At 47.1% G+C, this 26,180-nt stretch overlaps 27 non-coding genes across 27 annotated transcripts; 22 read left to right on the top strand and 5 right to left on the bottom strand.

Moving 5' to 3' along the window:
- Window positions 1-37: 37 nt before the first annotated feature.
- On the top strand, window positions 38-109 carry trnag-ucc (transfer RNA glycine (anticodon UCC)). The gene has a single exon. It is a non-coding gene; the product is annotated as a tRNA-Gly (tRNA).
- A 1,399-nt stretch (window positions 110-1,508) lies between these two features.
- trnag-ucc (transfer RNA glycine (anticodon UCC)) lies at window positions 1,509-1,580 on the top strand. The gene has a single exon. It is a non-coding gene; the product is annotated as a tRNA-Gly (tRNA).
- A 103-nt stretch (window positions 1,581-1,683) lies between these two features.
- trnad-guc (transfer RNA aspartic acid (anticodon GUC)) lies at window positions 1,684-1,755 on the bottom strand. The gene has a single exon. It is a non-coding gene; the product is annotated as a tRNA-Asp (tRNA).
- Window positions 1,756-2,804: 1,049 nt separating this feature from the next.
- LOC113085981 (U5 spliceosomal RNA) lies at window positions 2,805-2,919 on the top strand. The gene has a single exon (XR_003284577.1). It is a non-coding gene; the product is annotated as a U5 spliceosomal RNA (small nuclear RNA).
- A 1,388-nt stretch (window positions 2,920-4,307) lies between these two features.
- LOC113085982 (U5 spliceosomal RNA) lies at window positions 4,308-4,422 on the top strand. The gene has a single exon (XR_003284578.1). It is a non-coding gene; the product is annotated as a U5 spliceosomal RNA (small nuclear RNA).
- Window positions 4,423-4,707: 285 nt separating this feature from the next.
- trnag-ucc (transfer RNA glycine (anticodon UCC)) lies at window positions 4,708-4,779 on the top strand. Its single transcript has one exon. It is a non-coding gene; the product is annotated as a tRNA-Gly (tRNA).
- A 2,573-nt stretch (window positions 4,780-7,352) lies between these two features.
- LOC113085983 (U5 spliceosomal RNA) lies at window positions 7,353-7,467 on the top strand. Its single transcript, XR_003284579.1, has one exon. It is a non-coding gene; the product is annotated as a U5 spliceosomal RNA (small nuclear RNA).
- Window positions 7,468-8,854: 1,387 nt separating this feature from the next.
- LOC113085985 (U5 spliceosomal RNA) lies at window positions 8,855-8,969 on the top strand. Its single transcript, XR_003284580.1, has one exon. It is a non-coding gene; the product is annotated as a U5 spliceosomal RNA (small nuclear RNA).
- Window positions 8,970-9,254: 285 nt separating this feature from the next.
- Window positions 9,255-9,326, top strand: trnag-ucc (transfer RNA glycine (anticodon UCC)). Its single transcript has one exon. It is a non-coding gene; the product is annotated as a tRNA-Gly (tRNA).
- A 1,396-nt stretch (window positions 9,327-10,722) lies between these two features.
- trnag-ucc (transfer RNA glycine (anticodon UCC)) lies at window positions 10,723-10,794 on the top strand. The gene has a single exon. It is a non-coding gene; the product is annotated as a tRNA-Gly (tRNA).
- A 103-nt stretch (window positions 10,795-10,897) lies between these two features.
- On the bottom strand, window positions 10,898-10,969 carry trnad-guc (transfer RNA aspartic acid (anticodon GUC)). Its single transcript has one exon. It is a non-coding gene; the product is annotated as a tRNA-Asp (tRNA).
- A 1,050-nt stretch (window positions 10,970-12,019) lies between these two features.
- Window positions 12,020-12,134, top strand: LOC113085986 (U5 spliceosomal RNA). Its single transcript, XR_003284581.1, has one exon. It is a non-coding gene; the product is annotated as a U5 spliceosomal RNA (small nuclear RNA).
- Window positions 12,135-13,524: 1,390 nt separating this feature from the next.
- Window positions 13,525-13,639, top strand: LOC113085987 (U5 spliceosomal RNA). The gene has a single exon (XR_003284582.1). It is a non-coding gene; the product is annotated as a U5 spliceosomal RNA (small nuclear RNA).
- A 285-nt stretch (window positions 13,640-13,924) lies between these two features.
- On the top strand, window positions 13,925-13,996 carry trnag-ucc (transfer RNA glycine (anticodon UCC)). The gene has a single exon. It is a non-coding gene; the product is annotated as a tRNA-Gly (tRNA).
- Window positions 13,997-15,396: 1,400 nt separating this feature from the next.
- Window positions 15,397-15,468, top strand: trnag-ucc (transfer RNA glycine (anticodon UCC)). Its single transcript has one exon. It is a non-coding gene; the product is annotated as a tRNA-Gly (tRNA).
- Window positions 15,469-15,571: 103 nt separating this feature from the next.
- On the bottom strand, window positions 15,572-15,643 carry trnad-guc (transfer RNA aspartic acid (anticodon GUC)). Its single transcript has one exon. It is a non-coding gene; the product is annotated as a tRNA-Asp (tRNA).
- A 1,511-nt stretch (window positions 15,644-17,154) lies between these two features.
- LOC113085988 (U5 spliceosomal RNA) lies at window positions 17,155-17,269 on the top strand. The gene has a single exon (XR_003284583.1). It is a non-coding gene; the product is annotated as a U5 spliceosomal RNA (small nuclear RNA).
- A 285-nt stretch (window positions 17,270-17,554) lies between these two features.
- Window positions 17,555-17,626, top strand: trnag-ucc (transfer RNA glycine (anticodon UCC)). Its single transcript has one exon. It is a non-coding gene; the product is annotated as a tRNA-Gly (tRNA).
- A 1,397-nt stretch (window positions 17,627-19,023) lies between these two features.
- Window positions 19,024-19,095, top strand: trnag-ucc (transfer RNA glycine (anticodon UCC)). Its single transcript has one exon. It is a non-coding gene; the product is annotated as a tRNA-Gly (tRNA).
- Window positions 19,096-19,198: 103 nt separating this feature from the next.
- trnad-guc (transfer RNA aspartic acid (anticodon GUC)) lies at window positions 19,199-19,270 on the bottom strand. The gene has a single exon. It is a non-coding gene; the product is annotated as a tRNA-Asp (tRNA).
- A 1,049-nt stretch (window positions 19,271-20,319) lies between these two features.
- On the top strand, window positions 20,320-20,434 carry LOC113085990 (U5 spliceosomal RNA). Its single transcript, XR_003284585.1, has one exon. It is a non-coding gene; the product is annotated as a U5 spliceosomal RNA (small nuclear RNA).
- A 285-nt stretch (window positions 20,435-20,719) lies between these two features.
- Window positions 20,720-20,791, top strand: trnag-ucc (transfer RNA glycine (anticodon UCC)). The gene has a single exon. It is a non-coding gene; the product is annotated as a tRNA-Gly (tRNA).
- Window positions 20,792-21,066: 275 nt separating this feature from the next.
- Window positions 21,067-21,138, top strand: trnag-ucc (transfer RNA glycine (anticodon UCC)). The gene has a single exon. It is a non-coding gene; the product is annotated as a tRNA-Gly (tRNA).
- A 103-nt stretch (window positions 21,139-21,241) lies between these two features.
- On the bottom strand, window positions 21,242-21,313 carry trnad-guc (transfer RNA aspartic acid (anticodon GUC)). The gene has a single exon. It is a non-coding gene; the product is annotated as a tRNA-Asp (tRNA).
- Window positions 21,314-22,369: 1,056 nt separating this feature from the next.
- On the top strand, window positions 22,370-22,484 carry LOC113085991 (U5 spliceosomal RNA). Its single transcript, XR_003284586.1, has one exon. It is a non-coding gene; the product is annotated as a U5 spliceosomal RNA (small nuclear RNA).
- Window positions 22,485-24,460: 1,976 nt separating this feature from the next.
- Window positions 24,461-24,575, top strand: LOC113085992 (U5 spliceosomal RNA). The gene has a single exon (XR_003284587.1). It is a non-coding gene; the product is annotated as a U5 spliceosomal RNA (small nuclear RNA).
- Window positions 24,576-25,976: 1,401 nt separating this feature from the next.
- Window positions 25,977-26,092, top strand: LOC113085989 (U5 spliceosomal RNA). The gene has a single exon (XR_003284584.1). It is a non-coding gene; the product is annotated as a U5 spliceosomal RNA (small nuclear RNA).
- The last annotated feature ends 88 nt before the right edge of the window (window positions 26,093-26,180 follow it).

Consider the following 26,180-nt stretch of genomic DNA (forward strand, 5'->3'; position numbering starts at 1 on the left):
CCTTCTTAGTGACGGCGCAAGTTGCTGACTGCTGACTGCGTTGGTGGTATAGTGGTGAGCATAGCTGCCTTCCAAGCAGTTGACCCGGATTCGATTCCCGGCCAACGCATGTCCTTTGGCTCGGGCTGACGTCGAAGCAGAACTCCCTCTGTGACCTGTGCCTCCACCCAAAACTTTTGGATGGAATAATTTCGGATGGACCCATCATTAGCTGAAGTCGCATAACACTTGCAACACTACCCGTAGCAGGGGTCATTGTTTGGACTCTTTTTTTTTTTTTTTTTATTTTTTTAATTGCGCTTTAAACAAAAAGTATTGTGTCAATGCAACTGAACAACATTTATTAGGAACACAGTGCGTCAAAAAGCAAAATGACAGTTAAAGGCATTTCGTTATTGAACTCTTTGATGACATCATTCAGCTAAGTTCAGTTTAAATAGTATCTGTGCAATAATTTGCAATCAAGTCAACGATATCGCTGTACATGAAGTGTCCCCAGCTCCGCCTGCCAGAAGCGACAGAGGCAAGAAACCAAAACTCGATCGGTGAAAGGATGGAGAAAAAACCCGGTGAGAAACCAGGCTCAGTCGGGGAGACAGTTCTCCCCTTGTCAGACGAAACAGGTAGATTAGCTCCAGGCTGCAGGAATGTCAGACTGTGCAGAAGAATCATCTGTTTCCTGTGGTCTTGTCCAGGTGGTCTTTACAGGGGATTTGTATCTGCGGCTCATCTAGTTGTCACGGTCTCCGCTGTGTTTCTGGGCCATAGAGGTCCTTTCTAGGTGTTGATCCACCATCTTCTCTGGATACGGACTGGATCCGGGTGACTGAAGCGGATACAGACTGGATCTGGTGGCTACGGTGACCTCGGAATAAGGGATTTCTTTAAAAGACTTTTTTTTTCATATAAGATTTTATCCAACTTTTCAGATAGAGGCATGAGAAAGAGATTGCCTTGATTGGGCTTTTGGTTATTATAGGCACTCTCTGCGTTTGACCACTTCGTGTTTATTTAGCCGGATGGGAAGGCAGCGCTTTCTTGTACGTGACGGGATGCAAATTCTTGAAGGCTCTCTTTAGTGACGGGTCCAAACAAAGATCTCATCTGCTCCTCTAGCCCTATCGGCGACTCGTGCACTTCGAGCCTTCTTAGTGACGGCGCAAGTTGCTGACTGCTGACTGCGTTGGTGGTATAGTGGTGAGCATAGCTGCCTTCCAAGCAGTTGGAGAGAGCAGTGCGCATGTCCTTTGGCTCGGGCTGACGTCGAAGCAGAACTCCCTCTGTGACCTGTGCCTCCACCCAAAACTTTTGGATGGAATAATTTCGGATGGACCCATCATTAGCTGAAGTCGCATAACACTTGCAACACTACCGGTAGCAGGGGTCATTGTTTGGACTCTTTTTTTTTTTTTTTTTAAATTGCGCTTTAAACAAAAAGTATTGTGTCAATGCAACTGAACAACATTTATTAGGAACACAGTGCGTCAAAAAGCTACTGACTTCCGCCTGCGTTGGTGGTATAGTGGTGAGCATAGCTGCCTTCCAAGCAGTTGACCCGGGTTCGATTCCCGGCCAACGCATGTCCTTTGGCTCGGGCTGACGTCGAAGCAGAACTCCTTCTGTGACCTGCGACTCCAACCAAACATTTTGGATGGATCATTCGGAAGACGAAAAGAACCAGCTCTCCCCGTCGGGGAATCGAACCCCGGTCTTCCGCGTGACAGGCGGAGATACTGTCCACTATACTAACGAGGAGCCATGCATGCTGTCGTTTCTCCCGTTACTGACGGCACTGCACTGACATACCTAAACAATGCATGGCTTCTTCTGACGCAGACCCAGCCCTGGCACCGTAAAATTTCTGATGGACCCATCATTAGCTGAAGTCGCATAACACTTGGAACACTACCCGTAGCAGGGGTCATTGTTTGGACTCTTTTTTTTTTTTTTTTTTTTTAATTGCGCTTTAAACAAAAAGTATTGTGTCAATGCAACTGAACAACATTTATTAGGAACACAGTGCGTCAAAAAGCAAAATGACAGTTAAAGGCATTTCGTTATTGAACTCTTTGATGACATCATTCAGCTAAGTTCAGTTTAAATAGTATCTGTGCAATAATTTGCAATCAAGTCAACGATATCGCTGTACATGAAGTGTCCCCAGCTCCACCTGCCAGAAGCGACAGAGGCAAGAAACCAAAACTCGATCGGTGAAAGGATGGAGAAAAAACCCGGTGAGAAACCAGGCTCAGTCGGGGAGACAGTTCTCCCCTTGTCAGACGAAACAGGTAGATTAGCTCCAGGCTGCAGGAATGTCAGACTGTGCAGAAGAATCATCTGTTTCCTGTGGTCTTGTCCAGGTGGTCTTTACAGGGGATTTGTATCTGCGGCTCATCTAGTTGTCACGGTCTCCGCTGTGTTTCTGGGCCATAGAGGTCCTTTCTAGGTGTTGATCCACCATCTTCTCTGGATACGGACTGGATCCGGGTGACTGAAGCGGATACAGACTGGATCTGGTGGCTACGGTGACCTCCGAATAAGGGATTTCTTTAAAAGACTTTTTTTTTCATATAAGATTTTATCCAACTTTTCAGATAGAGGCATGAGAAAGAGATTGCCTTGATTGGGCTTTTGGTTATTGGTGGACCGAGAGGACTTTTTTGAGTTTTACTCCTCCCTTTTGGAGTAGGGGGGGGGGGGGTGCTGACGAAACACATGTGGGCAGGCATTGTCACCCTTGATGACCCTTGGCGAGCGTAGTAGTTTAACAGAGGCAGCGCACAGGCCCGAGGGTTTGGAGACACAGCTCGAGTTTCTCTTCATTGTCGCATAAATCTTTCGCCTTTTACTAAAGATTTCCGTGGAGGGGAACTTTTGCGAGTGACCTGTATTTTTGGGTGCTCTGCTCACAGCAGAGCTACATCGAAATGTCAAGAGCAGAATCAGTTTGACCGTCCGGCAGCATGCTGCGAGAGGGCTTGCCACTGGTCATCGTCTGAATAGGCACTCTCTGCGTTTGACCACTTCGTGTTTATTTAGCCGGATGGGAAGGCAGCGCTTTCTTGTACGTGACGGGATGCAAATTCTTGAAGGCTCTCTTTAGTGACGGGTCCAAACAAAGATCTCATCTGCTCCTCTAGCCCTATCGGCGACTCGTGCACTTCGAGCCTTCTTAGTGACGGCGCAAGTTGCTAAATGCTGACTGCGTTGGTGGTATAGAGGTGAGCATAGCTGCCTTCCAAGCAGTTGACCCGGATTCGATTCCCGGCCAACGCATGTCCTTTGGCTCGGGCTGACGTCGAAGCAGAACTCCCTCTGTGACCTGTGCCTCCACCCAAAACTTTTGGATGGAATAATTTCGGATGGACCCATCATTAGCTGAAGTCGCATAACACTTGCAACACTACCCGTAGCAGGGGTCATTGTTTGGACTCTTTTTTTTTTTTTTTTTTTTTTTTTTTTAATTGCGCTTTAAACAAAAAGTATTGTGTCAATGCAACTGAACAACATTTATTAGGAACACAGTGCGTCAAAAAGCAAAATGACAGTTAAAGGCATTTCGTTATTGAACTCTTTGATGACGTCATTCAGCTAAGTTCAGTTTAAATAGTATCTGTGCAATAATTTGCAATCAAGTCAACGATATCGCTGTACATGAAGTGTCCCCAGCTCCGCCTGCCAGAAGCGACAGAGGCAAGAAACCAAAACTCGATCGGTGAAAGGATGGAGAAAAAACCCGGTGAGAAACCAGGCTCAGTCGGGGAGACAGTTCTCCCCTTGTCAGACGAAACAGGTAGATTAGCTCCAGGCTGCAGGAATGTCAGACTGTGCAGAAGAATCATCTGTTTCCTGTGGTCTTGTCCAGGTGGTCTTTACAGGGGATTTGTATCTGCGGCTCATCTAGTTGTCACGGTCTCCGCTGTGTTTCTGGGCCATAGAGGTCCTTTCTAGGTGTTGATCCACCATCTTCTCTGGATACGGACTGGATCCGGGTGACTGAAGCGGATACAGACTGGATCTGGTGGCTACGGTGACCTCGGAATAAGGGATTTCTTTAAAAGACTTTTTTTTTCATATAAGATTTTATCCAACTTTTCAGATAGAGGCATGAGAAAGAGATTGCCTTGATTGGGCTTTTGGTTATTGGTGGACCGAGAGGGATTTTTTGAGTTTTACTCCTCCCTTTTGGAGTGGGGGGGGGGGGTGCTGACGAAACACATGTGGGCAGGCATTGTCACCCTTGATGACCCTTGGCGAGCGTAGTAGTTTAACAGAGGCAGCGCACAGGCCCGAGGGTTTGGAGACACAGCTCGAGTTTCTCTTCATTGTCGCATAAATCTTTCGCCTTTTACTAAAGATTTCCGTGGAGGGGAACTTTTGCGAGTGACCTGTATTTTTGGGTGCTCTGCTCACAGCAGAGCTACATCGAAATGTCAAGAGCAGAATCAGTTTGACCGTCCGGCAGCATGCTGCGAGAGGGCTTGCCACTGGTCATCGTCTGAATAGGCACTCTCTGCGTTTGACCACTTCGTGTTTATTTAGCCGGATGGGAAGGCAGCGCTTTCTTGTACGTGACGGGATGCAAATTCTTGAAGGCTCTCTTTAGTGACGGGTCCAAACAAAGATCTCATCTGCTCCTCTAGCCCTATCGGCGACTCGTGCACTTCGAGCCTTCTTAGTGACGGCGCAAGTTGCTGACTGCTGACTGCGTTGGTGGTATAGTGGTGAGCATAGCTGCCTTCCAAGCAGTTGACCCGGATTCGATTCCCGGCCAACGCATGTCCTTTGGCTCGGGCTGACGTCGAAGCAGAACTCCCTCTGTGACCTGTGCCTCCACCCAAAACTTTTGGATGGAATAATTTCGGATGGACCCATCATTAGCTGAAGTCGCATAACACTTGCAACACTACCCGTAGCAGGGGTCATTGTTTGGACTCTTTTTTTTTTTTTTTATTATTTTTTTAATTGCGCTTTAAACAAAAAGTATTGTGTCAATGCAACTGAACAACATTTATTAGGAACACAGTGCGTCAAAAAGCAAAATGACAGTTAAAGGCATTTCGTTATTGAACTCTTTGATGACATCATTCAGCTAAGTTCAGTTTAAATAGTATCTGTGCAATAATTTGCAATCAAGTCAACGATATCGCTGTACATGAAGTGTCCCCAGCTCCGCCTGCCAGAAGCGACAGAGGCAAGAAACCAAAACTCGATCGGTGAAAGGATGGAGAAAAAACCCGGTGAGAAACCAGGCTCAGTCGGGGAGACAGTTCTCCCCTTGTCAGACGAAACAGGTAGATTAGCTCCAGGCTGCAGGAATGTCAGACTGTGCAGAAGAATCATCTGTTTCCTGTGGTCTTGTCCAGGTGGTCTTTACAGGGGATTTGTATCTGCGGCTCATCTAGTTGTCACGGTCTCCGCTGTGTTTCTGGGCCATAGAGGTCCTTTCTAGGTGTTGATCCACCATCTTCTCTGGATACGGACTGGATCCGGGTGACTGAAGCGGATACAGACTGGATCTGGTGGCTACGGTGACCTCGGAATAAGGGATTTCTTTAAAAGACTTTTTTTTTCATATAAGATTTTATCCAACTTTTCAGATAGAGGCATGAGAAAGAGATTGCCTTGATTGGGCTTTTGGTTATTATAGGCACTCTCTGCGTTTGACCACTTCGTGTTTATTTAGCCGGATGGGAAGGCAGCGCTTTCTTGTACGTGACGGGATGCAAATTCTTGAAGGCTCTCTTTAGTGACGGGTCCAAACAAAGATCTCATCTGCTCCTCTAGCCCTATCGGCGACTCGTGCACTTCGAGCCTTCTTAGTGACGGCGCAAGTTGCTGACTGCTGACTGCGTTGGTGGTATAGTGGTGAGCATAGCTGCCTTCCAAGCAGTTGGAGAGAGCAGTGCGCATGTCCTTTGGCTCGGGCTGACGTCGAAGCAGAACTCCCTCTGTGACCTGTGCCTCCACCCAAAACTTTTGGATGGAATAATTTCGGATGGACCCATCATTAGCTGAAGTCGCATAACACTTGCAACACTACCGGTAGCAGGGGTCATTGTTTGGACTCTTTTTTTTTTTTTTTTAAATTGCGCTTTAAACAAAAAGTATTGTGTCAATGCAACTGAACAACATTTATTAGGAACACAGTGCGTCAAAAAGCTACTGACTTCCGCCTGCGTTGGTGTATAGTGGTGAGCATAGCTGCCTTCCAAGCAGTTGACCCGGGTTCGATTCCCGGGAATCGAACCCCGGTCTTCCGCGTGACAGGCGGAGATACTGTCCACTATACTAACGAGGAGCCATGCATGCTGTCGTTTCTCCCGTTACTGACGGCACTGCACTGACATACCTAAACAATGCATGGCTTCTACTGACGCAGACCCAGCCCTGGCACCGTAAAATTTCTGATGGACCCATCATTAGCTGAAGTCGCATAACACTTGGAACACTACCCGTAGCAGGGGTCATTGTTTGGACTCTTTTTTTTTTTTTTTTTTTTTTTTAATTGCGCTTTAAACACAAAGTATTGTGTCAATGCAACTGAACAACATTTATTAGGAACACAGTGCGTCAAAAAGCAAAATGACAGTTAAAGGCATTTCGTTATTGAACTCTTTGATGACATCATTCAGCTAAGTTCAGTTTAAATAGTATCTGTGCAATAATTTGCAATCAAGTCAACGATATCGCTGTACATGAAGTGTCCCCAGCTCCACCTGCCAGAAGCGACAGAGGCAAGAAACCAAAACTCGATCGGTGAAAGGATGGAGAAAAAACCCGGTGAGAAACCAGGCTCAGTCGGGGAGACAGTTCTCCCCTTGTCAGACGAAACAGGTAGATTAGCTCCAGGCTGCAGGAATGTCAGACTGTGCAGAAGAATCATCTGTTTCCTGTGGTCTTGTCCAGGTGGTCTTTACAGGGGATTTGTATCTGCGGCTCATCTAGTTGTCACGGTCTCCGCTGTGTTTCTGGGCCATAGAGGTCCTTTCTAGGTGTTGATCCACCATCTTCTCTGGATACGGACTGGATCCGGGTGACTGAAGCGGATACAGACTGGATCTGGTGGCTACGGTGACCTCCGAATAAGGGATTTCTTTAAAAGACTTTTTTTTTCATATAAGATTTTATCCAACTTTTCAGATAGAGGCATGAGAAAGAGATTGCCTTGATTGGGCTTTTGGTTATTGGTGGACCGAGAGGACTTTTTTGAGTTTTACTCCTCCCTTTTGGAGTAGGGGGGGGGGGGTGCTGACGAAACACATGTGGGCAGGCATTGTCACCCTTGATGACCCTTGGCGAGCGTAGTAGTTTAACAGAGGCAGCGCACAGGCCCGAGGGTTTGGAGACACAGCTCGAGTTTCTCTTCATTGTCGCATAAATCTTTCGCCTTTTACTAAAGATTTCCGTGGAGGGGAACTTTTGCGAGTGACCTGTATTTTTGGGTGCTCTGCTCACAGCAGAGCTACATCGAAATGTCAAGAGCAGAATCAGTTTGACCGTCCGGCAGCATGCTGCGAGAGGGCTTGCCACTGGTCATCGTCTGAATAGGCACTCTCTGCGTTTGACCACTTCGTGTTTATTTAGCCGGATGGGAAGGCAGCGCTTTCTTGTACGTGACGGGATGCAAATTCTTGAAGGCTCTCTTTAGTGACGGGTCCAAACAAAGATCTCATCTGCTCCTCTAGCCCTATCGGCGACTCGTGCACTTCGAGCCTTCTTAGTGACGGCGCAAGTTGCTAAATGCTGACTGCGTTGGTGGTATAGAGGTGAGCATAGCTGCCTTCCAAGCAGTTGACCCGGATTCGATTCCCGGCCAACGCATGTCCTTTGGCTCGGGCTGACGTCGAAGCAGAACTCCCTCTGTGACCTGTGCCTCCACCCAAAACTTTTGGATGGAATAATTTCGGATGGACCCATCATTAGCTGAAGTCGCATAACACTTGCAACACTACCCGTAGCAGGGGTCATTGTTTGGACTCTTTTTTTTTTTTTTTTTTTTTTTTTTTAATTGCGCTTTAAACAAAAAGTATTGTGTCAATGCAACTGAACAACATTTATTAGGAACACAGTGCGTCAAAAAGCAAAATGACAGTTAAAGGCATTTCGTTATTGAACTCTTTGATGACATCATTCAGCTAAGTTCAGTTTAAATAGTATCTGTGCAATAATTTGCAATCAAGTCAACGATATCGCTGTACATGAAGTGTCCCCAGCTCCGCCTGCCAGAAGCGACAGAGGCAAGAAACCAAAACTCGATCGGTGAAAGGATGGAGAAAAAACCCGGTGAGAAACCAGGCTCAGTCGGGGAGACAGTTCTCCCCTTGTCAGACGAAACAGGTAGATTAGCTCCAGGCTGCAGGAATGTCAGACTGTGCAGAAGAATCATCTGTTTCCTGTGGTCTTGTCCAGGTGGTCTTTACAGGGGATTTGTATCTGCGGCTCATCTAGTTGTCACGGTCTCCGCTGTGTTTCTGGGCCATAGAGGTCCTTTCTAGGTGTTGATCCACCATCTTCTCTGGATACGGACTGGATCCGGGTGACTGAAGCGGATACAGACTGGATCTGGTGGCTACGGTGACCTCGGAATAAGGGATTTCTTTAAAAGACTTTTTTTTTCATATAAGATTTTATCCAACTTTTCAGATAGAGGCATGAGAAAGAGATTGCCTTGATTGGGCTTTTGGTTATTGGTGGACCGAGAGGGATTTTTTGAGTTTTACTCCTCCCTTTTGGAGTGGGGGGGGGGGGTGCTGACGAAACACATGTGGGCAGGCATTGTCACCCTTGATGACCCTTGGCGAGCGTAGTAGTTTAACAGAGGCAGCGCACAGGCCCGAGGGTTTGGAGACACAGCTCGAGTTTCTCTTCATTGTCGCATAAATCTTTCGCCTTTTACTAAAGATTTCCGTGGAGGGGAACTTTTGCGAGTGACCTGTATTTTTGGGTGCTCTGCTCACAGCAGAGCTACATCGAAATGTCAAGAGCAGAATCAGTTTGACCGTCCGGCAGCATGCTGCGAGAGGGCTTGCCACTGGTCATCGTCTGAATAGGCACTCTCTGCGTTTGACCACTTCGTGTTTATTTAGCCGGATGGGAAGGCAGCGCTTTCTTGTACGTGACGGGATGCAAATTCTTGAAGGCTCTCTTTAGTGACGGGTCCAAACAAAGATCTCATCTGCTCCTCTAGCCCTATCGGCGACTCGTGCACTTCGAGCCTTCTTAGTGACGGCGCAAGTTGCTGACTGCTGACTGCGTTGGTGGTATAGTGGTGAGCATAGCTGCCTTCCAAGCAGTTGACCCGGATTCGATTCCCGGCCAACGCATGTCCTTTGGCTCGGGCTGACGTCGAAGCAGAACTCCCTCTGTGACCTGTGCCTCCACCCAAAACTTTTGGATGGAATAATTTCGGATGGACCCATCATTAGCTGAAGTCGCATAACACTTGCAACACTACCCGTAGCAGGGGTCATTGTTTGGACTCTTTTTTTTTTTTTTATTATTTTTTTAATTGCGCTTTAAACAAAAAGTATTGTGTCAATGCAACTGAACAACATTTATTAGGAACACAGTGCGTCAAAAAGCAAAATGACAGTTAAAGGCATTTCGTTATTGAACTCTTTGATGACATCATTCAGCTAAGTTCAGTTTAAATAGTATCTGTGCAATAATTTGCAATCAAGTCAACGATATCGCTGTACATGAAGTGTCCCCAGCTCCGCCTGCCAGAAGCGACAGAGGCAAGAAACCAAAACTCGATCGGTGAAAGGATGGAGAAAAAACCCGGTGAGAAACCAGGCTCAGTCGGGGAGACAGTTCTCCCCTTGTCAGACGAAACAGGTAGATTAGCTCCAGGCTGCAGGAATGTCAGACTGTGCAGAAGAATCATCTGTTTCCTGTGGTCTTGTCCAGGTGGTCTTTACAGGGGATTTGTATCTGCGGCTCATCTAGTTGTCACGGTCTCCGCTGTGTTTCTGGGCCATAGAGGTCCTTTCTAGGTGTTGATCCACCATCTTCTCTGGATACGGACTGGATCCGGGTGACTGAAGCGGATACAGACTGGATCTGGTGGCTACGGTGACCTCGGAATAAGGGATTTCTTTAAAAGACTTTTTTTTTCATATAAGATTTTATCCAACTTTTCAGATAGAGGCATGAGAAAGAGATTGCCTTGATTGGGCTTTTGGTTATTATAGGCACTCTCTGCGTTTGACCACTTCGTGTTTATTTAGCCGGATGGGAAGGCAGCGCTTTCTTGTACGTGACGGGATGCAAATTCTTGAAGGCTCTCTTTAGTGACGGGTCCAAACAAAGATCTCATCTGCTCCTCTAGCCCTATCGGCGACTCGTGCACTTCGAGCCTTCTTAGTGACGGCGCAAGTTGCTGACTGCTGACTGCGTTGGTGGTATAGTGGTGAGCATAGCTGCCTTCCAAGCAGTTGGAGAGAGCAGTGCGCATGTCCTTTGGCTCGGGCTGACGTCGAAGCAGAACTCCCTCTGTGACCTGTGCCTCCACCCAAAACTTTTGGATGGAATAATTTCGGATGGACCCATCATTAGCTGAAGTCGCATAACACTTGCAACACTACCGGTAGCAGGGGTCATTGTTTGGACTCTTTTTTTTTTTTTTTAATTGCGCTTTAAACAAAAAGTATTGTGTCAATGCAACTGAACAACATTTATTAGGAACACAGTGCGTCAAAAAGCTACTGACTTCCGCCTGCGTTGGTGGTATAGTGGTGAGCATAGCTGCCTTCCAAGCAGTTGACCCGGGTTCGATTCCCGGCCAGCGCATGTCCTTTGGCTCGGGCTGACGTCGAAGCAGAACTCCTTCTGTGACCTGCGACTCCAACCAAACATTTTGGATGGATCATTCGGAAGACGAAAAGAACCAGCTCTCCCCGTCGGGGAATCGAACCCCGGTCTTCCGCGTGACAGGCGGAGATACTGTCCACTATACTAACGAGGAGCCATGCATGCTGTCGTTTCTCCCGTTACTGACGGCACTGCACTGACATACCTAAACAATGCATGGCTTCTTCTGACGCAGACCCAGCCCTGGCACCGTAAAATTTCTGATGGACCCATCATTAGCTGAAGTCGCATAACACTTGGAACACTACCCGTAGCAGGGGTCATTGTTTGGACTCTTTTTTTTTTTTTTTTTTTTTTTAATTGCGCTTTAAACAAAAAGTATTGTGTCAATGCAACTGAACAACATTTATTAGGAACACAGTGCGTCAAAAAGCAAAATGACAGTTAAAGGCATTTCGTTATTGAACTCTTTGATGACATCATTCAGCTAAGTTCAGTTTAAATAGTATCTGTGCAATAATTTGCAATCAAGTCAACGATATCGCTGTACATGAAGTGTCCCCAGCTCCACCTGCCAGAAGCGACAGAGGCAAGAAACCAAAACTCGATCGGTGAAAGGATGGAGAAAAAACCCGGTGAGAAACCAGGCTCAGTCGGGGAGACAGTTCTCCCCTTGTCAGACGAAACAGGTAGATTAGCTCCAGGCTGCAGGAATGTCAGACTGTGCAGAAGAATCATCTGTTTCCTGTGGTCTTGTCCAGGTGGTCTTTACAGGGGATTTGTATCTGCGGCTCATCTAGTTGTCACGGTCTCCGCTGTGTTTCTGGGCCATAGAGGTCCTTTCTAGGTGTTGATCCACCATCTTCTCTGGATACGGACTGGATCCGGGTGACTGAAGCGGATACAGACTGGATCTGGTGGCTACGGTGACCTCCGAATAAGGGATTTCTTTAAAAGACTTTTTTTTTCATATAAGATTTTATCCAACTTTTCAGATAGAGGCATGAGAAAGAGATTGCCTTGATTGGGCTTTTGGTTATTGGTGGACCGAGAGGACTTTTTTGAGTTTTACTCCTCCCTTTTGGAGTAGGGGGGGGGGGGTGCTGACGAAACACATGTGGGCAGGCATTGTCACCCTTGATGACCCTTGGCGAGCGTAGTAGTTTAACAGAGGCAGCGCACAGGCCCGAGGGTTTGGAGACACAGCTCGAGTTTCTCTTCATTGTCGCATAAATCTTTCGCCTTTTACTAAAGATTTCCGTGGAGGGGAACTTTTGCGAGTGACCTGTATTTTTGGGTGCTCTGCTCACAGCAGAGCTACATCGAAATGTCAAGAGCAGAATCAGTTTGACCGTCCGGCAGCATGCTGCGAGAGGGCTTGCCACTGGTCATCGTCTGAATAGGCACTCTCTGCGTTTGACCACTTCGTGTTTATTTAGCCGGATGGGAAGGCAGCGCTTTCTTGTACGTGACGGGATGCAAATTCTTGAAGGCTCTCTTTAGTGACGGGTCCAAACAAAGATCTCATCTGCTCCTCTAGCCCTATCGGCGACTCGTGCACTTCGAGCCTTCTTAGTGACGGCGCAAGTTGCTAAATGCTGACTGCGTTGGTGGTATAGAGGTGAGCATAGCTGCCTTCCAAGCAGTTGACCCGGATTCGATTCCCGGCCAACGCATGTCCTTTGGCTCGGGCTGACGTCGAAGCAGAACTCCCTCTGTGACCTGTGCCTCCACCCAAAACTTTTGGATGGAATAATTTCGGATGGACCCATCATTAGCTGAAGTCGCATAACACTTGCAACACTACCCGTAGCAGGGGTCATTGTTTGGACTCTTTTTTTTTTTTTTTTTTTTTTTTTTTTAATTGCGCTTTAAACAAAAAGTATTGTGTCAATGCAACTGAACAACATTTATTAGGAACACAGTGCGTCAAAAAGCAAAATGACAGTTAAAGGCATTTCGTTATTGAACTCTTTGATGACATCATTCAGCTAAGTTCAGTTTAAATAGTATCTGTGCAATAATTTGCAATCAAGTCAACGATATCGCTGTACATGAAGTGTCCCCAGCTCCGCCTGCCAGAAGCGACAGAGGCAAGAAACCAAAACTCGATCGGTGAAAGGATGGAGAAAAAACCCGGTGAGAAACCAGGCTCAGTCGGGGAGACAGTTCTCCCCTTGTCAGACGAAACAGGTAGATTAGCTCCAGGCTGCAGGAATGTCAGACTGTGCAGAAGAATCATCTGTTTCCTGTGGTCTTGTCCAGGTGGTCTTTACAGGGGATTTGTATCTGCGGCTCATCTAGTTGTCACGGTCTCCGCTGTGTTTCTGGGCCATAGAGGTCCTTTCTAGGTGTTGATCCACCATCTTCTCTGGATACGGACTGGATCCGGGTGACTGAAGCGGATACAGACTGGATCTGGTGGCTACGGTGACCTCGGAATAAGGGATTTCTTTAAAAGACTTTTTTTTTCATATAAGATTTTATCCAACTTTTCAGATAGAGGCATGAGAAAGAGATTGCCTTGATTGGGCTTTTGGTTATTGGTGGACCGAGAGGGATTTTTTGAGTTTTACTCCTCCCTTTTGGAGTGGGGGGGGGGGGGGTGCTGACGAAACACATGTGGGCAGGCATTGTCACCCTTGATGACCCTTGGCGAGCGTAGTAGTTTAACAGAGGCAGCGCACAGGCCCGAGGGTTTGGAGACACAGCTCGAGTTTCTCTTCATTGTCGCATAAATCTTTCGCCTTTTACTAAAGATTTCCGTGGAGGGGAACTTTTGCGAGTGACCTGTATTTTTGGGTGCTCTGCTCACAGCAGAGCTACATCGAAATGTCAAGAGCAGAATCAGTTTGACCGTCCGGCAGCATGCTGCGAGAGGGCTTGCCACTGGTCATCGTCTGAATAGGCACTCTCTGCGTTTGACCACTTCGTGTTTATTTAGCCGGATGGGAAGGCAGCGCTTTCTTGTACGTGACGGGATGCAAATTCTTGAAGGCTCTCTTTAGTGACGGGTCCAAACAAAGATCTCATCTGCTCCTCTAGCCCTATCGGCGACTCGTGCACTTCGAGCCTTCTTAGTGACGGCGCAAGTTGCTGACTGCTGACTGCGTTGGTGGTATAGTGGTGAGCATAGCTGCCTTCCAAGCAGTTGACCCGGATTCGATTCCCGGCCAACGCATGTCCTTTGGCTCGGGCTGACGTCGAAGCAGAACTCCCTCTGTGACCTGTGCCTCCACCCAAAACTTTTGGATGGAATAATTTCGGATGGACCCATCATTAGCTGAAGTCGCATAACACTTGCAACACTACCCGTAGCAGGGGTCATTGTTTGGACTCTTTTTTTTTTTTTTTTTTTTTTTAATTGCGCTTTAAACAAAAAGTATTGTGTCAATGCAACTGAACAACATTTATTAGGAACACAGTGCGTCAAAAAGCAAAATGACAGTTAAAGGCATTTCGTTATTGAACTCTTTGATGACATCATTCAGCTAAGTTCAGTTTAAATAGTATCTGTGCAATAATTTGCAATCAAGTCAACGATATCGCTGTACATGAAGTGTCCCCAGCTCCGCCTGCCAGAAGCGACAGAGGCAAGAAACCAAAACTCGATCGGTGAAAGGATGGAGAAAAAACCCGGTGAGAAACCAGGCTCAGTCGGGGAGACAGTTCTCCCCTTGTCAGACGAAACAGGTAGATTAGCTCCAGGCTGCAGGAATGTCAGACTGTGCAGAAGAATCATCTGTTTCCTGTGGTCTTGTCCAGGTGGTCTTTACAGGGGATTTGTATCTGCGGCTCATCTAGTTGTCACGGTCTCCGCTGTGTTTCTGGGCCATAGAGGTCCTTTCTAGGTGTTGATCCACCATCTTCTCTGGATACGGACTGGATCCGGGTGACTGAAGCGGATACAGACTGGATCTGGTGGCTACGGTGACCTCGGAATAAGGGATTTCTTTAAAAGACTTTTTTTTTCATATAAGATTTTATCCAACTTTTCAGATAGAGACATGAGAAAGAGATTGCCTTGATTGGGCTTTTGGTTATTATAGGCACTCTCTGCGTTTGACCACTTCGTGTTTATTTAGCCGGATGGGAAGGCAGCGCTTTCTTGTACGTGACGGGATGCAAATTCTTGAAGGCTCTCTTTAGTGACGGGTCCAAACAAAGATCTCATCTGCTCCTCTAGCCCTATCGGCGACTCGTGCACTTCGAGCCTTCTTAGTGACGGCGCAAGTTGCTGACTGCTGACTGCGTTGGTGGTATAGTGGTGAGCATAGCTGCCTTCCAAGCAGTTGGAGAGAGCAGTGCGCATGTCCTTTGGCTCGGGCTGACGTCGAAGCAGAACTCCCTCTGTGACCTGTGCCTCCACCCAAAACTTTTGGATGGAATAATTTCGGATGGACCCATCATTAGCTGAAGTCGCATAACACTTGCAACACTACCGGTAGCAGGGGTCATTGTTTGGACTCTTTTTTTTTTTTTTTTTTTTTAATTGCGCTTTAAACAAAAAGTATTGTGTCAATGCAACTGAACAACATTTATTAGGAACACAGTGCGTCAAAAAGCTACTGACTTCCGCCTGCGTTGGTGGTATAGTGGTGAGCATAGCTGCCTTCCAAGCAGTTGACCCGGGTTCGATTCCCGGCCAGCGCATGTCCTTTGGCTCGGGCTGACGTCGAAGCAGAACTCCTTCTGTGACCTGCGACTCCAACCAAACATTTTGGATGGATCATTCGGAAGACGAAAAGAACCAGCTCTCCCCGTCGGGGAATCGAACCCCGGTCTTCCGCGTGACAGGCGGAGATACTGTCCACTATACTAACGAGGAGCCATGCATGCTGTCGTTTCTCCCGTTACTGACGGCACTGCACTGACATACCTAAACAATGCATGGCTTCTTCTGACGCAGACCCAGCCCTGGCACCGTAAAATTTCTGATGGACCCATCATTAGCTGAAGTCGCATAACACTTGGAACACTACCCGTAGCAGGGGTCATTGTTTGGACTCTTTTTTTTTTTTTTTTTTTTTTTAATTGCGCTTTAAACAAAAAGTATTGTGTCAATGCAACTGAACAACATTTATTAGGAACACAGTGCGTCAAAAAGCAAAATGACAGTTAAAGGCATTTCGTTATTGAACTCTTTGATGACATCATTCAGCTAAGTTCAGTTTAAATAGTATCTGTGCAATAATTTGCAATCAAGTCAACGATATCGCTGTACATGAAGTGTCCCCAGCTCCACCTGCCAGAAGCGACAGAGGCAAGAAACCAAAACTCGATCGGTGAAAGGATGGAGAAAAAACCCGGTGAGAAACCAGGCTCAGTCGGGGAGACAGTTCTCCCCTTGTCAGACGAAACAGGTAGATTAGCTCCAGGCTGCAGGAATGTCAGACTGTGCAGAAGAATCATCTGTTTCCTGTGGTCTTGTCCAGGTGGTCTTTACAGGGATTTGTATCTGCGGCTCATCTAGTTGTCACGGTCTCCGCTGTGTTTCTGGGCCATAGAGGTCCTTTCTAGGTGTTGATCCACCATCTTCTCTGGATACGGACTGGATCCGGGTGACTGAAGCGGATACAGACTGGATCTGGTGGCTACGGTGACCTCGAATAAGGGATTTCTTTAAAAAGACTTTTTTTTCATATAAGATTTTATCCAACTTTTCAGATAGAGCATGAGAAAGAGATGCCTTGTCCCCAGCTCCGCCTGCCAGAAGCGACAGAGGCAAGAAACCAAAACTCGATCGGTGAAAGGATGGAGAAAAAACCCGGTGAGAAACCAGGCTCAGTCGGGGAGACAGTTCTCCCCTTGTCAGACGAAACAGGTAGATCAGCTCCAGGCTGCAGGAATGTCAGACTGTGCAGAAGAATCATCTGTTTCCTGTGGTCTTGTCCAGGTGGTCTTTACAGGGGATTTGTATCTGCGGCTCATCTAGTTGTCACGGTCTCCGCTGTGTTTCTGGGCCATAGAGGTCCTTTCTAGGTGTTGATCCACCATCTTCTCTGGATACGGACTGGATCCGGGTGACTGAAGCGGATACAGACTGGATCTGGTGGCTACGGTGACCTCGGAATAAGGGATTTCTTTAAAAGACTTTTTTTTTCATATAAGATTTTATCCAACTTTTCAGATAGAGGCATGAGAAAGAGATTGCCTTGATTGGGCTTTTGGTTATTGGTGGACCGAGAGGACTTTTTTGAGTTTTACTCCTCCCTTTTGGAGTGGGGGGGGGGGGGTGCTGACGAAACACATGTGGGCAGGCATTGTCACCCTTGATGACCCTTGGCGAGCGTAGTAGTTTAACAGAGGCAGCGCACAGGCCCGAGGGTTTGGAGACACAGCTCGAGTTTCTCTTCATTGTCGCATAAATCTTTCGCCTTTTACTAAAGATTTCCGTGGAGGGGAACTTTTGCGAGTGACCTGTATTTTTGGGTGCTCTGCTCACAGCAGAGCTACATCGAAATGTCAAGAGCAGAATCAGTTTGACCGTCCGGCAGCATGCTGCGAGAGGGCTTGCCACTGGTCATCGTCTGAATAGGCACTCTCTGCGTTTGACCACTTCGTGTTTATTTAGCCGGATGGGAAGGCAGCGCTTTCTTGTACGTGACGGGATGCAAATTCTTGAAGGCTCTCTTTAGTGACGGGTCCAAACAAAGATCTCATCTGCTCCTCTAGCCCTATCGGCGACTCGTGCACTTCGAGCCTTCTTAGTGACGGCGCAAGTTGCTGACTGCTGACTGCGTTGGTGGTATAGTGGTGAGCATAGCTGCCTTCCAAGCAGTTGACCCGGATTCGATTCCCGGCCAACGCATGTCCTTTGGCTCGGGCTGACGTCGAAGCAGAACTCCCTCTGTGACCTGTGCCTCCACCCAAAACTTTTGGATGGAATAATTTCGGATGGACCCATCATTAGCTGAAGTCGCATAACACTTGCAACACTACCCGTAGCAGGGGTCATTGTTTGGACTCTTTTTTTTTTTTTTTTTTTTTTAATTGCGCTTTAAACAAAAAGTATTGTGTCAATGCAACTGAACAACATTTATTAGGAACACAGTGCGTCAAAAAGCAAAATGACAGTTAAAGGCATTTCGTTATTGAACTCTTTGATGACATCATTCAGCTAAGTTCAGTTTAAATAGTATCTGTGCAATAATTTGCAATCAAGTCAACGATATCGCTGTACATGAAGTGTCCCCAGCTCCGCCTGCCAGAAGCGACAGAGGCAAGAAACCAAAACTCGATCGGTGAAAGGATGGAGAAAAAACCCGGTGAGAAACCAGGCTCAGTCGGGGAGACAGTTCTCCCCTTGTCAGACGAAACAGGTAGATTAGCTCCAGGCTGCAGGAATGTCAGACTGTGCAGAAGAATCATCTGTTTCCTGTGGTCTTGTCCAGGTGGTCTTTACAGGGGATTTGTATCTGCGGCTCATCTAGTTGTCACGGTCTCCGCTGTGTTTTCTGGGCCATAGAGGTCCTTTCTAGGTGTTGATCCACCATCTTCTCTGGATACGGACTGGATCCGGGTGACTGAAGCGGATACAGACTGGATCTGGTGGCTACGGTGACCTCGGAATAAGGGATTTCTTTAAAAGACTTTTTTTTTCATATAAGATTTTATCCAACTTTTCAGATAGAGACATGAGAAAGAGATTGCCTTGATTGGGCTTTTGGTTATTATAGGCACTCTCTGCGTTTGACCACTTCGTGTTTATTTAGCCGGATGGGAAGGCAGCGCTTTCTTGTACGTGACGGGATGCAAATTCTTGAAGGCTCTCTTTAGTGACGGGTCCAAACAAAGATCTCATCTGCTCCTCTAGCCCTATCGGCGACTCGTGCACTTCGAGCCTTCTTAGTGACGGCGCAAGTTGCTGACTGCTGACTGCGTTGGTGGTATAGTGGTGAGCATAGCTGCCTTCCAAGCAGTTGGAGAGAGCAGTGCGCATGTCCTTTGGCTCGGGCTGACGTCGAAGCAGAACTCCCTCTGTGACCTGTGCCTCCACCCAAAACTTTTGGATGGAATAATTTCGGATGGACCATCATTAGCTGAAGTCGCATAACACTTGCAACACTACCGGTAGCAGGGTCATTGTTTGGACTCTTTTTTTTTTTTTTTTTTTTAATTGCGCTTTAAACAAAAAGTATTGTGTCAATGCAACTGAACAACATTTATTAGGAACACAGTGCGTCAAAAAGCTACTGACTTCCGCCTGCGTTGGTGGTATAGTGGTGAGCATAGCTGCCTTCCAAGCAGTTGACCCGGGTTCGATTCCCGGCCAGCGCATGTCCTTTGGCTCGGGCTGACGTCGAAGCAGAACTCCTTCTGTGACCTGCGACTCCAACCAAACATTTTGGATGGATCATTCGGAAGACGAAAAGAACCAGCTCTCCCCGTCGGGGAATCGAACCCCGGTCTTCCGCGTGACAGGCGGAGATACTGTCCACTATACTAACGAGGAGCCATGCATGCTGTCGTTTCTCCCGTTACTGACGGCACTGCACTGACATACCTAAACAATGCATGGCTTCTTCTGACGCAGACCCAGCCCTAGCACCGTAAAATTTCTGATGGACCCATCATTAGCTGAAGTCGCATAACACTTGGAACACTACCCGTAGCAGGGGTCATTGTTTGGACTCTTTTTTTTTTTTTTTTTTTTTTTTAATTGCGCTTTAAACAAAAAGTATTGTGTCAATGCAACTGAACAACATTATTAGGAACACAGTGCGTCAAAAAGCAAAATGACAGTTAAAGGCATTTCGTTATTGAACTCTTTGATGACATCATTCAGCTAAGTTCAGTTTAAATAGTATCTGTGCAATAATTTGCAATCAAGTCAACGATATCGCTGTACATGAAGTGTCCCCAGCTCCGCCTGCCAGAAGCGACAGAGGGAAGAAACCAAAACTCGATCGGTGAAAGGATGGAGAAAAAACCCGGTGAGAAACCAGGCTCAGTCGGGGAGACAGTTCTCCCCTTGTCAGACGAAACCAGTAGATCAGCTCCAGGCTGCAGGAATGTCAGACTGTGCAGAAGAATCATCTGTTTCCTGTGGTCTTGTCCAGGTGGTCTTTACAGGGGATTTGTATCTGCGGCTCATCTAGTTGTCACGGTCTCCGCTGTGTTTCTGGGCCATAGAGGTCCTTTCTAGGTGTTGATCCACCATCTTCTCTGGATACGGACTGGATCCGGGTGACTGAAGCGGATACAGACTGGATCTGGTGGCTACGGTGACCTCGGAATAAGGGATTTCTTTAAAAGACTTTTTTTTTCATATAAGATTTTATCCAACTTTTCAGATAGAGGCATGAGAAAGAGATTGCCTTGATTGGGCTTTTGGTTATTGGTGGACCGAGAGGACTTTTTTGAGTTTTACTCCTCCCTTTTGGAGTAGGGGGGGGGGGTGCTGACGAAACACATGTGGGCAGGCATTGTCACCCTTGATGACCCTTGGCGAGCGTAGTAGTTTAACAGAGGCAGCGCACAGGCCCGAGGGTTTGGAGACACAGCTCGAGTTTCTCTTCATTGTCGCATAAATCTTTCGCCTTTTACTAAAGATTTCCGTGGAGGGGAACTTTTGCGAGTGACCTGTATTTTTGGGTGCTCTGCTCACAGCAGAGCTACATCGAAATGTCAAGAGCAGAATCAGTTTGACCGTCCGGCAGCATGCTGCGAGAGGGCTTGCCACTGGTCATCGTCTGAATAGGCACTCTCTGCGTTTGACCACTTCGTGTTTATTTAGCCGGATGGGAAGGCAGCGCTTTCTTGTACGTGACGGGATGCAAATTCTTGAAGGCTCTCTTTAGTGACGGGTCCAAACAAAGATCTCATCTGCTCCTCTAGCCCTATCGGCGACTCGTGCACTTCGAGCCTTCTTAGTGACGGCGCAAGTTGCTGACTGCTGACTGCGTTGGTGGTATAGTGGTGAGCATAGCTGCCTTCCAAGCAGTTGACCCGGATTCGATTCCCGGCCAACGCATGTCCTTTGGCTCGGGCTGACGTCGAAGCAGAACTCCCTCTGTGACCTGTGCCTCCACCCAAAACTTTTGGATGGAATAATTTCGGATGGACCCATCATTAGCTGAAGTCGCATAACACTTGCAACACTACCCGTAGCAGGGGTCATTGTTTGGACTCTTTTTTTTTTTTTTTTTTTTTTTTTTAATTGCGCTTTAAACAAAAAGTATTGTGTCAATGCAACTGAACAACATTTATTAGGAACACAGTGCGTCAAAAAGCTACTGACTTCCGCCTGCGTTGGTGGTATAGTGGTGAGCATAGCTGCCTTCCAAGCAGTTGACCCGGGTTCGATTCCCGGCCAGCGCATGTCCTTTGGCTCGGGCTGACGTCGAAGCAGAACTCCTTCTGTGACCTGCGACTCCAACCAAACATTTTGGATGGATCATTCGGAAGACGAAAAGAACCAGCTCTCCCCGTCGGGGAATCGAACCCCGGTCTTCCGCGTGACAGGCGGAGATACTGTCCACTATACTAACGAGGAGCCATGCATGCTGTCGTTTCTCCCCGTTACTGACGGCACTGCACTGACATACCTAAACAATGCATGGCTTCTTCTGACGCAGACCCAGCCCTGGCACCGTAAAATTTCTGATGGACCCATCATTAGCTGAAGTCGCATAACACTTGGAACACTACCCGTAGCAGGGGTCATTGTTTGGACTCTTTTTTTTTTTTTTTTTTTTTTTTAATTGCGCTTTAAACAAAAAGTATTGTGTCAATGCAACTGAACAACATTAATTAGGAACACAGTGCGTCAAAAAGCAAAATGACAGTTAAAGGCATTTCGTTATTGAACTCTTTGATGACATCATTCAGCTAAGTTCAGTTTAAATAGTATCTGTGCAATAATTTGCAATCAAGTCAACGATATCGCTGTACATGAAGTGTCCCCAGCTCCGCCTGCCAGAAGCGACAGAGGCAAGAAACCAAAACTCGATCGGTGAAAGGATGGAGAAAAAACCCGGTGAGAAACCAGGCTCAATCGGGGAGACAGTTCTCCCCTTGTCAGACGAAACAGGTAGATCAGCTCCAGGCTGCAGGAATGTCAGACTGTGCAGAAGAATCATCTGTTTCCTGTGGTCTTGTCCAGGTGGTCTTTACAGGGGATTTGTATCTGCGGCTCATCTAGTTGTCACGGTCTCCGCTGTGTTTCTGGGCCATAGAGGTCCTTTCTAGGTGTTGATTCCACCATCTTCTCTGGATACGGACTGGATCCGGGTGACTGGAAGCGGATACAGACTGGATCTGGTGGCTACGGTGACCTCGGAATAAGGGATTTCTTTAAAAGACTTTTTTTTTCATATAAGATTTTATCCAACTTTTCAGATAGAGGCATGAGAAAGAGATTGCCTTGATTGGGCTTTTGGTTATTGGTGGACCGAGAGGACTTTTTTGAGTTTTACTCCCTCCCTTTTGGAGTAGGGGGGGGGGGGTGCTGACGAAAACACATGTGGGCAGGCATTGTCACCCTTGATGACCCTTGGCGAGCGTAGTAGTTTAACAGAGGCAGCGCACAGGCCCGAGGGTTTGGAGACACAGCTCGAGTTTCTCTTCATTGTCGCATAAATCTTTCGCCTTTTACTAAAGATTTCCGTGGAGGGGAACTTTTGCGAGTGACCTGTATTTTTGGGTGCTCTGCTCACAGCAGAGCTACATCGAAATGTCAAGAGCAGAATCAGTTTGACCGTCCGGCAGCATGCTGGCGAGAGGGCTTGCCACTGGTCATCGTCTGAATAGGCACTCTCTGCGTTTGACCACTTCGTGTTTATTTAGCCGGATGGGAAGGCAGCGCTTTCTTGTACGTGACGGGATGCAAATTCTTGAAGGCTCTCTTTAGTGACGGGTCCAAACAAAGATCTCATCTGCTCCTCTAGCCCTATCGGCGACTCGTGCACTTCGAGCCTTCTTAGTGACGGCGCAAGTGTGACTGCTGACTGCGTTGGTGGTATAGTGGTGAGCATAGCTGCCTTCCAAGCAGTTGACCCGGATTCGATTCGCCGGCCAACGCATGTCCTTTGGCTCGGGCTGACGTCGAAGCAGAACTCCCTCTGTGACCTGTGCCTCCACCAAACTTTTGGATGGAATAATTTCGATGGACCCATCATTAGCTGAAGTCGCATAACACTTGCAAACACTACCCGTAGCAGGGGTCATTGTTTGGACTCTTTTTTTTTTTTTTTTTTTTTTTTTAATTGGCGCTTTAAACAAAAAGTATTGTGTCAATGCAACTGAAACAACATTTATTAGGAACACAGTGCGTCAAAAAAGCAAAATGACAGTTAAAGGCATTTCGTTATTGAACTCTTTGATGACATCATTCAGCTAAGTTCAGTTTAAATAGTATCTGTGCAATAATTTGCAATCAAGTCAACGATATCGCTGTACATGAAGTGTCCCCAGCTCCGCCTGCCAGAAGCGACAGAGGCAAAAACCCAAAACTCGATCGGTGAAAGGATGGAGAAAAAACCCGGTGAGAAACCAGGCTCAATCGGGAGACAGTTCTCCCCTTGTCAGACGAAACAGTAGATCAGCTCCAGGCTGCAGGAATGTCAGACTGTGCAGAAGAATCATCTGTTTCCTGTGGTCTTTGTCCAGGTCCATGCATGCTGTCGTTTCTCCGTTACTGACGGCACTGCACTGACATACTAAACAATGCATGGCTTCTTCTGACGCGACAGCCCACCGTAAAATTTCTGATGGATCCCATCATTAGCTGAAGTCGCATACCCTTGGAACACTCCGTAGCAGGGGTCATTGTTTGGACCTTTTTTTTTTTTTTTTTTTTTTTTTTAATTGGCGCTTTAAACAAAAAAGTATTGTGTCAATGCAACTGAACAACATTAATTAGAAGCACAGTGCGTCAAAAAGCAAAATGACAGTTAGGCATTTCGTTATTGAACTCTTTGATGACATCATTCAGCTAAGTTCAGTTTAAATAGTATCTGTGTAATAATTTGCAAATCAAGTCAACGATATCGCTGTACATGAAGTGTCCCAGCTCCCTGCCAGAAGCGACAGAGGCAAGAAACCAAACTCGATCGGTGAAAGGATGGAGAAAACCCCGGTGAGAACCAGGCTCAGTCGGGGAGACAGTTCTCCCCTTGTCAGACGAAACAGGTAGATCAGCTCCAGGCTGCAGAATGTCAGACTGTGCAGAGAATCATCTGTTCCTGTGGTCTTGTCCAGGTGGTCTTTACAGGGGATTTGTATCTGCGGCTCATCTAGTTGTCACGGTCTCCGCTGTGTTTCTGGGCCATAGAGGTCCTTTCTAGGTGTTGATCCACCATCTTCTCTGGATACGGACTGGATCCGGGTGACTGAAGCGGATACAGACTGGATCTGGTGGCTACGGTGACCTCGGAATAAGGGATTTCTTTAAAAGACTTTTTTTTTCATATAAGATTTTATCCAACTTTTCAGATAGAGGCATGAGAAAGAGATTGCCTTGATTGGGCTTTTGGTTATTGGTGGACCGAGAGGACTTTTTTGAGTTTTACTCCTCCCTTTTGGAGTAGGGGGGGGGGGTGCTGACGAAACACATGTGGGCAGGCATTGTCACCCTTGATGACCCTTGGCGAGCGTAGTAGTTTAACAGAGGCAGCGCACAGGCCCGAGGGTTTGGAGACACAGCTCGAGTTTCTCTTCATTGTCGCATAAATCTTTCGCCTTTTACTAAAGATTTCCGTGGAGGGGAACTTTTGCGAGTGACCTGTATTTTTGGGTGCTCTGCTCACAGCAGAGCTACATCGAAATGTCAAGAGCAGAATCAGTTTGACCGTCCGGCAGCATGCTGCGAGAGGGCTTGCCACTGGTCATCGTCTGAATAGGCACTCTCTGCGTTTGACCACTTCGTGTTTATTTAGCCGGATGGGAAGGCAGCGCTTTCTTGTACGTGACGGGATGCAAATTCTTGAAGGCTCTCTTTAGTGACGGGTCCAAACAAAGATCTCATCTGCTCCTCTAGCCCTATCGGGCCGACTCGTGCACTTCGGAGCCTTCTTAGTGACGGCGCAAGTTGCTGACCTGCTGGACTGGTCCGTTGGTCGGTATAGTGGTGAGCATAAGCTGCCTTCCAAGCATGCTTGACCCGGATTCCGGATTCCCGGGCCAAACGCATGTCCTTTGGCTCGGGCTGACGTCGAAGCAGAACTCCCTCTGTGACCTGTGCCTCCACCAAAACTTTTGGATGGGAATAATTTCGGATGGACCCATCATTAGCTGAAGTCGCATAACACTTGCAACACTACCCGTAGCAGGGGTCATTGTTTGGACTCTTTTTTTTTTTTTTTTTAATTGCGCTTTAAACAAAAAGTATTGTGTCAATGCAACTGAACAACATTTATTAGGAACACAGTGCGTCAAAAAGCAAAAAATGACAGTTAAAGGCATTTCGTTATTGAACTCTTTGATGACATCATTCAGCTAAGTTCAGTTTAAATAGTATCTGTGCAATAATTTGCAATCAAGTCAACGATATCGCTGTACATGAAGTGTTCCCCAGCTCCGCCTGCCAGAAGCGACAGAGGCAAGAAACCAAACTCGATCGGTGAAAGGATGGAGAAAAAAACCCGGTGAGAAACCAGGCTCAATCGGGGAGACAGTTCTCCCCTTGTCAGACGAAACAGGTAGATCAGCTCCAGGCTGCAGGAATGTCAGGACTGTGCAGAAGAATCATCTGTTTCCTGTGGTCTTGTCCAGGTGGTCTTTACAGGGGATTTGTATCTGCGGCTCATCTAGTTGTCACGGTCTCCGCTGTGTTTCTGGGCCATAGAGGTCCTTTTCTAGGTGTTGATCCACCATCTTCTCTGGATACAGGACTGGATCCGGGTGACTGAAGCGGATACAGACTGGATCTGGTGGCTACGGTGAGCCTCGGAATAAGGGATTTCTTTAAAAGACTTTTTTTTTCATATAAGATTTTATCCAACTTTTCAGATAGAGGCATGAGAAGAGATTGCCTTGATTGGGCTTTTGGTTATTGGTGGACCGAGAGGGATTTTTTGAGTTTTACTCCTCCCTTTTGGAGTGGGGGGGGGGGGGGTGCTGACGAAACACATGTGGGCAGGCATTGTCACCCTTTGATGACCCTTGGCGAGCGTAGTAGTTTAACAGAGGCAGCGCACAGGCCCGAGGGTTTGGAGACACAGCTCGAGTTTCTCTTCATTGTCGCATAAATCTTTCGCCTTTTACTAAAGATTTCCGTGGAGGGGAACTTTTGAGAGTGACCTGTATTTTTGGGTGCTCTGCTCACAGCAGAGCTACATTCGAAATGTCAAGAGCAGAATCAGTTTGACCGTCCGGCAGCATGCTGCGAGAGGGCTTGCCACTTGGTCGTCGTCTGAATAGGC

Source organism: Carassius auratus, unplaced genomic scaffold, assembly GCF_003368295.1.
Source record: "Carassius auratus strain Wakin unplaced genomic scaffold, ASM336829v1 scaf_tig00042621, whole genome shotgun sequence".
Taxonomy (NCBI): domain Eukaryota; kingdom Metazoa; phylum Chordata; class Actinopteri; order Cypriniformes; family Cyprinidae; genus Carassius; species Carassius auratus.